General features: G+C 38.6%; 1 long non-coding RNA gene across 1 annotated transcript; it reads right to left on the bottom strand.

Moving 5' to 3' along the window:
- Positions 1 to 9016: 9016 nt before the first annotated feature.
- LOC141638418 (uncharacterized) lies at positions 9017 to 11441 on the bottom strand. The gene is made up of 3 exons (XR_012542087.1): positions 11159 to 11441; positions 10951 to 11060; positions 9017 to 9252 (listed from the first exon to the last, which is right to left on the bottom strand). It is a non-coding gene; the product is annotated as an uncharacterized LOC141638418 (long non-coding RNA).
- Positions 11442 to 12901: the final 1460 nt, after the last annotated feature.

Genomic DNA, 12901 nt, shown 5'->3' with positions numbered 1-12901 from the left:
ATTATTTAAACTAACCTAATAGCATAGCCGATATGAGACAATTAGCGGGTCTCACTCCGCCCCTTCAACTCACAATAAGACAACCATGAGGTAGGACGCCTTCTTGCAAGGCAAGGTGGGTCTTGCCAAAATGGCGACACATCCAAACATTAAGCACACAAAAATCAAGTAATGGATGCATCTACAAAAGAATAGCCACTTTCCTCTTCTAAGTGGCGGAAATTATCTACAAGGGAAGCAATTGAAGGGTGCACACTCCTTCATAGATGCAATTTCTTCAAACTACTAAGCCTAGAAGGATACCAATAAATCACCTCCAAATTGTGTCAAGCTAGGGTACCTTTGTCCTCAATCGTTAAATGCTTTTGTCAAGAGTAGACTCCCTATGGTGTTAGAAACACTGGAGGATCGCGGAATTTCCCTTCTTGCCTAGACAAGAAGAAGGGTCGTCCCCTCTCTACCATGCACAAAAATGGATACGGTGGATAAAGGGATCAATAGATATTTGAGTTTCATTTTGGGAGTTTGCTTTGTTGTTGTTTTTCCCACCAATTTCTTGTGGCATATAACATTTGAGAACACTTTCTTTTGCCATTTCTTTTGATGTTTGGCAATTCAATACTTGACAACTTTTCAACTTTTCTTTGCATTTCTTTTAGAACATTTTCAAAGTCACCCCATATGTAGTGAGGGTGCCTTATATTTGAAGCATTAGGAGTGTATTTTTGCTCCTCTTTTCATTTGATGCATTTTGCAAACTTTCTTTCACTTTTCATTTCATTGAACTCAAATCAATTTCTTTTTGTGCCCATTCCCTTTGATGACAAAAATGTGGTAGAACATGGATGATGGATGCATGGTTTCAAGGGTCACCTTGGAATAAACGGTAGCCATGGAGTTATCACACCACAAGGTACTCTTGACTAGGCCTTAATCCATGGGTCAAAGGATACTAGCATGACACATCCTAGGGTGTTTTACAAGTATTCTAACAAACAAAGTCTTAAGAAGAAAAAGCATCTACTAGGGCCTATATACACCTGTCAAGCTTCCCAAGTAGACGGTTTCGCAAAATTTTCTAACATGCAACTACATGCCATGATGCAACTAGCATATAAACATCCTAATGCAAATGATTCTACCAACTAATATGCCATATAATCTAAATGCAAGTCTTAAGTTCACATTGTTATACCACATCAATCAAAATAAAGCCACATAGTCATTAACATAAAGAGGAAAAAGGATATTGGAAAGATCATACCATGCGTTCTTCAATATCCTCATGTCTCGGATGTGGCGTAGTCGATCAATGTGACAAGGATAGAACAAATACAATATATACAAGTCTACACTACAAAGGAAATGAACTTGTTTTTGGATTTTCAAATTTTTTTCAATTTTTTTGATTTTTTCCGAAATTTTTTGATTTTTTTGGGTTTTTGAATAGAAGTTAAGTTAGAATTCCCCATCCCCACACTAATATGGGTATTGTCCTCAATGGCCAAAATAATGGGAAATTATGCAAGTATGATGCATGAATTCTATGCTAAATGCAAGCTATACTAATCTACACTACATGATGCATGGGTTTTTGTTTATGGCGGAGAGCGTAAATTAGATTACCTCCCGTTACGTATGCATGTACTTCCCCAAAACGAGATAGACATTATTTCTAATGTCCTAAAGTTGGGGGTAGTTCATGCACACAAGATGCAATGCATGAAACTAAATTGTCATTTTGGATTTTCAAAATGGGAACAATAAAATAAGAACACCTCAATGGGGCCGAGGTGTTAGTCCTCTATGTTGCTAGGACTCTCCAACAAAAGACAAAGTCAAATATTGTACAAGTTAACAAAACATAAATTTCTTTCATGAAAATTGAAAATAAAGAGAAGAGATGAGGAAACTTCACTTAAGCTTGAAATGGGTGCCTCACGCCCGCTCCATCTAGCTATGAAGAGATCCTCTAGAGATCGCCGTCATCTCCCTCTAGATCACTATCCCATATTTTCTTGGATGCATCACTTGTATTCGGGTCGATGAACTCATCCTCTTCACTACCAAGCTCCACCGTGTCCCTACCGCAAGATTTGTCGCTCCCTTCCTCTTGTCGCCCGTTTGCCCCTTCATTTTCCCTCTCCGAATTGGGGAAGAGTAAATCCAATTGTGCCCAAGAGGTAAATGTTCCCTCCTCACTAATCTTCCCCCTTTGAATCATATCGTGGTATTGAGGGTAGAGTGCATAATAATTGTCCACGGTAGCTTCATATTGTCGGAAGTGCAAATCTTGTAGAGTTCCCGTTACAAAGTCATCTCGGGGAAGGATAAAGGGGTTGGGGTGGTTGTACGGTTGATATGGAAAAGGGTAGGGAGGCACTTTGATTTTCTCATCTTGTGGTTGTTGCTTTTGTTGTTGTTGTTGTTGTTGTTGTTGTTGTTGTTGGGGATTTGGAGGTGGTGGTGCTTGCCTTGCTTGGGTTGGGTTTAGAGGGATAAGGTAGGATGGGATTGGTGATAAAGGTCCCCTTCTTGGTGAGATTCTTGGTAGTCCGGTCATTGGTAGGTAGATTGGGTCACTTCCTTTTGTAATCCACTTGACCCTTTTATCAACCCCCTCAACGGTTATCCAATGATGATGAACAATAATAAGGTCTTCATTTATCCTTGTATTTCCGGAAAGAGGAGCATACTCATTATTCTCATTGAATTTCGGATTGAAATGCTTTGCAATCTTTGTAATGAGCCCTCCATTAACAATGTGTTTCATCCCATCATCATCACCGTTCCTAAACTTTGCCCATTTTTCGAGTAGCACAAGAGGCGCATTAAAGTGGTACCCACCCCTTCCTTGGATATTGAGATAAGACTCCATGAACACAAGGTCAAGTTCGTTCACTATTGTCGGGTCTCGGCTAGCAAGTAGAGTGCCAGAAAGGAACCGGTAAGTAAGTCTCAAAATAAGATTTTGAATGTGGAAAGCTAGACACTCCTTGATGTACATGAAATCTCGGCCGGTTATGGCCCTCAATAGGGGTGCAACACTATATCTCTTCGGTTTTGATGTCCGGGTAGGTGAGACATCGAGACCAAGCACAATAGCAAATTCCACTAGAGTCATCATTCTTGAAACACTCTCCAACCTAAATTCTATGCATATCGTTCTATTCAAGGTTGTGATTTTCAAGAAGCTTAAAAATTCAAGCACAAGGGATCGGTAAGTTTGCTCGTGCATGTGGAAAATGGTAGAGAGATCAAACAACTCAAAAAGAGCTTCCATTTGATGATAAATCCCAAGTTTCCTTAAAGTTCTATGACATAAAGACTTAGTAGGGAGAATGTTCTTACGAAGAAGCGGGTGGAAAAAGAGCCTTTGCACATCATTGACGAATTCAACATTTGAGAAGTCATCAAGCCTTGTAAGATCCACAATTTATTCATGCTCCCTCCTTAAGGTGTTGATGTGGGAGGTAGAAGAACTTCCTCTTACCCTTGGTTTTCTTCTATCACTAAAGGAAGATCCCTTTGGTGCCATTCTTTGATTGTTGAGCTGGATTTTTTTGATTTGTTAAAGTATAAAGATGCTCTTTGCGGATTGAATGTTGCTTTTGAAACCCTAGAAATTTGGGGCTTTTTGATTTTGTGGAATGAAAGAGTGTTTGGGATATGCTTTGGAGTCATAAGGAGGTGGGTTTTTATAATACAAGTGGGAGGAAGGGTGATGTGTCACAAATTGTGTGGTGGGGTGAATTAAAATTAGGAAAATCGGGATTGAATAACGCAGGAAGACGAGTGGATTCGGGCACAAGACACTCGGATTCTGTCATTCTTGGACGAGCGAATTCCAGGGAAGACGCTCGGATTCTCTTACAGCTAATTTTTGCAAAAATTTGATGCAGCATAAGACGAGCGGATCGAGCATAAGACGAGCGTCTTTTCTGGAGCAGGACGAGCGTCTTTTCTCAAAGACGGGCGGATTCTATGACAGGAACTTTTCTTAAAATGCACTGGTAAAAAGACGAGCGGATTCGTCTTCAGACGCTCGGATTCTAGCCGGACGAGCGGATTCTCAGAATTATGGACGTCTTTGTAGAATCCGAGCGGATTCTCTCTTTGGACGCTCGGGTTCCCTGCTGCGGATTTCTTTTGATTTCCTTGATTCCGATAAAAAGCTTCCCCACACTTGAAAAATGGTTCCTTCTTTCATTCAAAATTCATTAGTGACCCTCCCTCACTTACTCCCAAGGAAAGAATTTATGTTTATGATAAAAGGAAATGCAACAAAATTATAAATACAAGTTAGAGGGTTAGGATATTTACAAGTGGTGGTTTAGGGAGGACTCCACCAAACTCTCCCTTTGATGATTCCTTCAAGGATGAGGAGGCCCGAGGTAGGTGACCTCGACCTCTCCAATAAACGCGCCCTCATAGTATGGCTTCAATCTTTGACCATTGACCTTGAATTTGCTTCCATCTTCCGCCTTGATTTCAAAATCCTCATATTTTCCAACTTCGGTGATCACATAGGGGCCCATCCATCTAGAGTTCAACTTTCCCGGAAAGAGTCGATAGCGGGAATTGAATAGAAGGACTTTATCCCCTTTGTGCAAGGCCTTTTGCTTAATTATTTTGTCATGGAGCAATCTTGTCCTTTCCTTGTAGATCTTGGCATTCTCATAAGATTGTAGTCGGAATTCCTCCAACTCTTGAATTTGAATCATCCTCTTTTGACCACTTAATTTGAGATCAAGGTTAAGTGCTCGGATTGCCCAAAAAGCTTTGTACTCCAATTCGATTGGCAAGTGGCATGCTTTTCCATAGACAAGCTTGTAAGGGGAGACTCCTATAAGAGTCTTATAGGCCGTCCTATAAGCCCAAAGAGCGTCATCAAGCTTTGTGCTCCAATCCTTTCGGGTCTTGTTCACCACTTTCTCAAGAATTTGCTTGATCTCTCTATTCGAAACTTCAACTTGACCGCTTGTTTGAGGATGGTATCCCAAGCCGGATCTATGTTGAACACCATACTTGGTCAAAAGAGATGCGAGCTTCTTTTCATGAAAATGCGTTCCTCCATCACTTATGATTGCTCTTGGAACTCCAAATCTTGGGAAGATTATTTTCTTGAAGAGCTTGGTGACCGTTTTTGCATCATCGTTTGGAGTGGCAATTGCCTCCACCCACTTTGAGACGTAATCTACGGCCACAAGGATATACTTATTCCCATTGGATGTCACAAACGGACCTTGGTAGTCGATCCCCCAAACATCGAAGATCTCCACTTATAGTATGCCCCTTTTTGGCATTCCATTCCTCCAAGAGATATTCCCCGTTCTTTGACAAGCATCACAATTAATGATGAATTCCCTCATGTCTTGGAATATTGTAGGCCAATAGAAGCCCGATTGAAGAATTTTTGCAATGGTTCTCCTTGCTCCATGGTGCCCACCGTAGGGTGATGAGTGACATCCTTCCAAGATTCCTTGGACTTCCCATTGAGGGATGCATCTCCGGTAGAGCCCATCACTACACTCTTTGTAGAGGTTTGGGTCATCCCAAAAGTACCTCTTTACTTCGAATAAGAACCTCTTCCTTTGGTTGTAGTTCAAGTTTGGAGGGAGTACTCTTCCAACGATATAGTTGGAATAATCGGCAAACCATGGGGTGATGTGCCTTTCAAGTTGTGTTTGAATGGCCATCAAGATATCGTCGGGAAATGAGTCATTGATCGGCGTTTCTCCTTGTTCATCATGAAACCGGATCCTTGACAAGTGATCCGCTACTACATTTTCGGCTCCTTTTTTGTCTCTTATCTCCAAGTCGAATTCTTGAAGAAGCAAAATCCATCTCAACAACCTTGGTTTTGCCTCCTTCTTTATCAAGAGATGTCGGAGAGCACGGTGATCCGAAAAGACAATCACCTTGGATCCGAGTAAGTAGGAACGGAATTTGTCCAAAGCATAGACAATGGCAAGAAGCTCTTTCTCGGTGGTATCATAGTTCACTTGGGAGGGATCAAGAGTATTGCTTATGTAATAGATGGTATGAAGAGCTCTTCCTACCCGTTGGCCAAGAACCGCTCCAACGGCGTAGTTACTAGCATCACACATAATCTCGAACGGTAGTTCCCCATTTGAAGGTTGAATGATCGGTGCCGAGATTAGTGCTTCCTTAATTCTATTAAAGGCTTCAACACACTCATCAGTGAAATGGAATTGGGCATCTTTAAGTAGGAGTTGAGTGAGGGGTTTCGCTATTTTTGAAAAATCTTTTATGAAACGGCGATAGAAACCCGCGTGACCGAGAAAACTTCTCACCCCTCTAACATTCACGGGAGGTGGGAGTTTCTCTATCACCTCAACCTTAGCTTTATTGACCTCAATGCCTTTTTCCGAAATTAAATGACCCAAAACAATTCCTTCATTGACCATGAAGTGACACTTTTCTCAATTTAAAACAAGACTAACATCTTCACATTTTTGCAATACAAAAGAAAGATTATGCAAACATGAGTCAAAGTCCTTTCCATAAACGCTAAAATCATCCACAAAAACTTCCATTATGGTCTCTAGGTAGTCGGAGAAGACACTCATCATGCATCTTTGGAAAGTGACGGGGGCATTACATAAGCCAAAAGGCATCCTCCTATATGCAAAAGTACCATAAGGACATGTGAAGGTGGTCTTATGTTGGTCATCCGGGTGTATAGGGATTTGGAAGAATCCCGAATACCCGTCAAGGTAACAAAAGAATTTGTTGGAGGCTAACCTCTCAAGCATTTGGTCAATGAATAGTAGGGGAAATGATCTTTTCTTGTTGCGGAATTCAATTTTCGATAGTCAATACACATACGCCAATCGGTGATCTTCCTTGTGGGTATTAACTCATTCTTTTCGTTTGTCACCACCGTGGTACCTCTTTTCTTAGTTACCACTTGAACTGGGCTAACCCACAAAGAGTCCGATATGGGATATATGATTCCCGCATCAAGTAATTTCATAACCTCTCCTTTGACAACTTCTTGCATGTGGGGGTTTAATCTTCTTTGAGGTTGAATGGTAGGTCTATGGTCCTCCTCTAGATGAATTCTATGCATGCAAAAGTTGGGACTTATCCCCTTAAGGTCATCTAGACTATAACCTATAGCCTTCTCATGTTGTTTCAACACATCAAGCAATTTTCCCAATTGGTTTTCATCAAGTCTGTCAGTAAAAATCACGGGTTTGGTCTTTGATTCATCAAGGTAAGCATATTTCAAATTTGGGGGAAGGAGTTTTAAAGTAGGGGCTTGTACCTCACTTTCCTCCCTTGAAGGTTCAATGAGAATTTGCTCCATCTCCATTAGACATTCCATTCTCATTGCATATTCAACTTGTTCTTCATTCTCATCAACCTCATCACACTCGAATTCCATGACGAATTCCTCTTGCTCTTTAGATTGTAAGATGTCTTCTAGTATGGATTGCTCATCTTCTATAGGTTGAAATGCTTCCACAAGGATGTTATGTACTAATTCGGATTGTGCATGAGTAAGTTCTTTGTTAGCTAGAGCGGCCTCAAAAAGATCTACCTCTAATTCCCAATACATATTTTTAGCCTCACTTGCTTCCAAGGCTTCCAATGCTTGCATGGGATCTTTGAAGAAAGGTATACTTAAGTGGTCCTCTACAAAATAATCTATAAGGTCCATCTTGCAAAATATCGAACAACTAGAAAAGAGTTAGAACAAACCTTGACGAGTTTCACTTCCCCAAGCCAAAGAAAGACACAACTAATAACAATACAAGAAAATCTAAATCAAGTTAACACCGTCCCCGACAACGGCGCCATTTTTGGTCGTGTTCCCTTTGGAGGGTTTAGTTTTCAGTTCTGGTCGTTAGGAGCACCTAGACCAAAACACAATTTATAACTTCACAAACAACTCTACAATTAGTAAAGAGGCAAGTAAAGGTCGGATCCCAAGGGACGGGAATTGAGATGAGATTTTCTATTGCAACTAGTGGTGTCTAAGGGTGTCACAATTTGGGGTTTGAAGTAGAAGATCTCTAAACTAAATAGCAATGAAAGTAAACAAGCAAGATGAAAAAAGGGATGTAAACAATTGATAAAAGGCACTAGGGTGTCATGGGGTCATATGGGATTCATGGGGATCATACAAACATATTCTCAAATTATAAGCAAGCAATTATTGTTGTGATGGATCGAGTTGGTTTATATCTTACAATCCAAGAAAAGTTTGGGTCCCGGAGCCGAATCGATTAAATTGTACAACACCTACAAGTCGACTTAATCTTCCCTACTCAACTATATGCATGGTCTAATGAGACTCGGGTTGGTTTATGTCTTACAAGTCTCATTGAAAAGATAGGTGATGGGTAAAAAATGCAAGGATTCATAGGCTCACATTTCTGCAAACATAACATGTGCATAAGTTGAGATCAAAGCAAGCAAACAAATAAACTATGAAAATATATTAAATTAAGCATGAATCATACCCCATGTTGGTTTCCCCTAATTACCCATTAACCTTAGCTAAGAAAACTACTCACTCATTATCATGTTGAACATGCTAGCAAGGTTGTCAATCATACCAACAAAGTGAAACATGATGAATAAATGAAGATAATTAACAATAATTAAAAAGGGATTAAGAGAATTATAGCTACTAATGATTCCAATAATAAAGCAAAGAATAATAGAAGTACTTGATGATAGATTGGAAGGTTGTCAATCTCCCAATAATAACCCAAATAATCTTCAGTTACCCAAAACAAAGGATGAATAAGAGAGAGATTAAGGAAATGAAACTTGTATTAAAACTTGATTAAATGTTGATTACAAGATTAAAGAGAGATTTTATTGATATTAACTACACTAGAGATTGCTAATGTGACACCCTTAAATTTAGCGTTAATTAAAACACGTAAATTCTACAGAAAAACTGACAGGATATGTTTGTAATTGGTTCAACTAGATAAAACCTGTAATTTTTAAAATTTTCCTAAACCATTCACAAACATCTCCAAGAGAAGGGTGTCAAAACCTGTAAATTCTATCAAACTAATTTACATAACTATGCTAAAGGCAAGAAAATATAGAGATACAAACCAAATTAAAAGAGGGAGACATATGTCCCTTCAAAATATATACATAACCAAAAGTTAAAAGGTTTACTACTAAAAATAGCCAAACTAGGTCCAAGGTTCCTTTGCTCACTAGCTCGTCCGTGTACCCCAACTAAGCATCAAGCACCTGTCAATCGCATTTTATACAAACACAAAAGCCACAATTCAGTGGGGAGTAACTTCGAGTCCTCCCAGCCACGAAACGTCATATTTAATGTAACATGTAGTGTAACATGTAAACATTATGATAAACAATTTAATTATCATGTATTCTAACCTATGACACCTAAACTAACCAAAGTAAACTAGCATGTGAAACATATAACAATTAGTAATCCAAACTTTATCAATTGTAACCGGCTTACATCTCACCTATTACAATTCATAAAATCACCATACAAGAAAGGGCAATATATCAAAGACAGGCATAAGTTCTTAGTACGGTCAATAGTCACTTTGTAACTCGAGTCTATACCACGAGGTAGGGAAGGTAATCGAACCGGTATCTTGGCTCGGTTTAATATTAATAAAACATGGCCAAGACACAACACAACCCTAGCCTAAAATCTGCGCAGACCTAGACATGCGGATACACACCACCGCACCCAAGACCCACAATTTTTCTAAAACAAAGTGAGTACCCTAAGGAGTCCAACAAAGGGTTGGCTAGTACTTAAGCTGACCACTTACTATCAAAATAAGTAACGAGGTCATGCCCCAACTTGGATATAAATCCACTAGTCAGGAACACAAAGGCTATTAAGCAGTGAACATATACTCGTCAGAGACTATAAAGACCTATCTATGACAAACACAACAACCTGCAAGAAAGTATTTAATACCAATACCATTTCTAGCAATATTAACAATATTAAAGGCTTCAGTGAATTTAAGGCCGTTTCTACAATATAAGAAGCTACTTAAATCAACTAACTACACATGTGAAATAAAAATATAATAAATGGCCTAAAACAAGAAAAAGGCCGATTATCCAATTCATATAAAACTTCATCCAACCGAATTTTTACCCGCAACCCCAGTCCTGTGACAGGTACGGGTTAAATTGCGGCTGACCAATCACACAATTGACTGACATCGAATCGGTCAAAAGGGACCAAGGCTCGATTTTAGGACAATCATCAAAACATTACAATTACCGCTATAAAATTCATTTTGAGCCTAATCATTACAATTTCATTTTATAATCTACCCTAACATGTGCAACTACCAATATAAACATAATTTTTACCATTAACATTATTCATTTCAAAGGTTTAACCATATGTTACTTATTCTAACTATAACATTAATGAACCTAAAGTGATGAACAAAGCATGAAAAACCGCGAAACAAGCAACGGACCAACCCGGGCCAAGCACGGGCCTGCCGCGGCCCGTCACGGGCCTATATCACTGCTGTGAACAGTACCGCGGGTCTGTGAACAGTAACGTTTCTATAAATTTTTCGGTAAAACGACGCCAAATACTCATACGGACTCCGAATTGAGTGATTCAAGTGGCTAAACCACCTAATTTTTTGACGCCGTTCAATCTGTCATATTTTTGGAAACATTGGAAAATGTCTCGGTCCGGTATTGACACGTTCCAGCCAACCCGCGGATTTGTCCCATCAAATAATTACTCATCCAAATTTGTTCTAAACAATAATATACAAATGGTTAACTTAAACTAACAAAAGACAAACATTAGACATGCATGCAACCCATTTTATCATGTGAAAAGTTAGTACTCAAACAAAAATCACAAAAACATATAAAAAGCAAAGAATGTGACGATTATTCGTCGAGTAACTCGAAATATGTTACCTTAAGCTAGAAAATGAGCAATTAGCACCTTAAAAACCAACCCTAATCTGCCGACTAACCACTATCTTCGACAATATACGAGTCCCCAAACTCGTCTTCCAATTCTTCACCTAAATAAACAATAAAAACACAATAATAAGTATAAATACCGAAATTATGCCAAAATTTGTCTTAAAACAACATCAAGAAAACTGAAATTAAAATATACCAGGAGGTAGATCTCGAAGAGAGGATTCCGAAAATATAAATTATGTGAAAATCCGATAAGAAATGAGAAAGTTATGGTGATTTTTGCTTGAATTTTAAGATGAAAATGGTGATTTTGGTTTTGGAATTGTTAAAAACATAAGGAAAAGGATGTTGGTAAGAAAAATCAGAAAAAGGAAGGTAGGGGGAAGGGGTGCCGCGGGTAGGGAAGAGGAAAGGAGGAAGGAGCGGGTTTTTAGTCGGGATTTTTACGAGTCGGTTTTGGCTCGTTTCGATAATAATTAGAACCGTTGGTCAAACGCAAATTCCGATAAGACCAAAGTTCTTAAACACGAGATTACAAGAAAATTGAATACTCATACGACCCATATCCAAAATCGTTTACCCAATGTTTAAAAGAATTATCATTTTCCTCTCGATATGTCCTTATTTCGAAATAAAAAGTTTTACACGGTTTAAACTATTTTTAAACGTTTTGAAACTATCAAAATAAATACTTTTCTTCAAAATATAATAAAATTATATTTCTTTGAATTATTTTTACTTTAAATACATTAATATCAAATTTTACTTGATTAATAAATTACTTCCGAAATATATTAACGGTCCGAAATTACGGGGTGTTACAGCTAAGAAGAACATACTCTTCTAATTAGACTAATGGGGTATTTTTAGTGGGGATTAGTTACATAAATTAGAGTTTACTAAGGGCTTAAATAACGATTAAGTCCTTGAGGAATCGCCGGTCTCTAGGGACACTCCAGTCTCCTTTTCCCCGGTCTTAGAAAAATATGCGCATCCTTCCTTGAAGCTTGTAGAAGACGAAATGGCTGACAGACAATCCTGGCGTCCAGGGCACAAGACGGGCGGATTGTGGTGATTCTGGACGGGCGTCCAGTTGGGGAAGACAGGCGGATTGGGGGTGTTTTGAACGGGCGTCCACTGAGGGAAGACGCTCGGATTGCCCCTCTTGGACGGGCGTCTTGTGGACAATCCGCTCTGCTTGTCTTACAGCTACTTTCCTTCTTCTTTTCTTCCTTTTTCTTCATGAAATCCTTGAGGATTTCCTCGGGGATGCAAGGATCTTTTCTCATCATTGCCTATCTACTATAGTATGTACAAAGGACTTCTAATCTTGTCTTCTCTTTGATGCATTGGTCATTGAATTCAATCAATTTAGCTTCATTTTGTCATGAAAATACAAGGTTTGCACTCCTTTCCTACCAAGGACACAAAACCTCAAAGAATATGCAAAACAAAAGACTGAAGACAATAAATGACCCAAATATGCACTAAAAAGCATGGGAACAAGGCTAATTCGGGTACTAAATATGCTCTAATTATGGTCACATCAATCTAATTACTCATTAATTAAATGTGATGATCTTATGCATGCGTAACAAAATAAAACAAAGATAAGAAGAATGCTTCTGACAATATGGAAATCGGATTTAAGGGCATAAGTAAGAACTCCTTTCCTACTTGTTCTTGAGCTTAAAATATAAGGATGATCCTCCTAGTCTCAATATTGTGAGATCCTCCTTTCAATTCCACCAAGACAAATCCTTAATACTAATTTATATATTAACTAGATAAATAAATTAGTGATCTTAAAATTAATCTTATTATTATTTCTATTACTACTTTTAGTAACTAAATAATATTAGATGAGAACAATTTTATTTTCTTTTCTAAAACTAATTTTAGAGAGAGATGGGGAGAAGAGTAAGAAGTGATTTCTCTT

This window comes from Silene latifolia, unplaced genomic scaffold (assembly GCF_048544455.1).
Source record: "Silene latifolia isolate original U9 population unplaced genomic scaffold, ASM4854445v1 scaffold_20.1, whole genome shotgun sequence".
NCBI classification, from domain to species: domain Eukaryota; kingdom Viridiplantae; phylum Streptophyta; class Magnoliopsida; order Caryophyllales; family Caryophyllaceae; genus Silene; species Silene latifolia.
The sequence above is the reverse complement of the archived record's forward strand: the minus strand, read 5'-3'. Positions and strand labels throughout refer to the sequence as shown.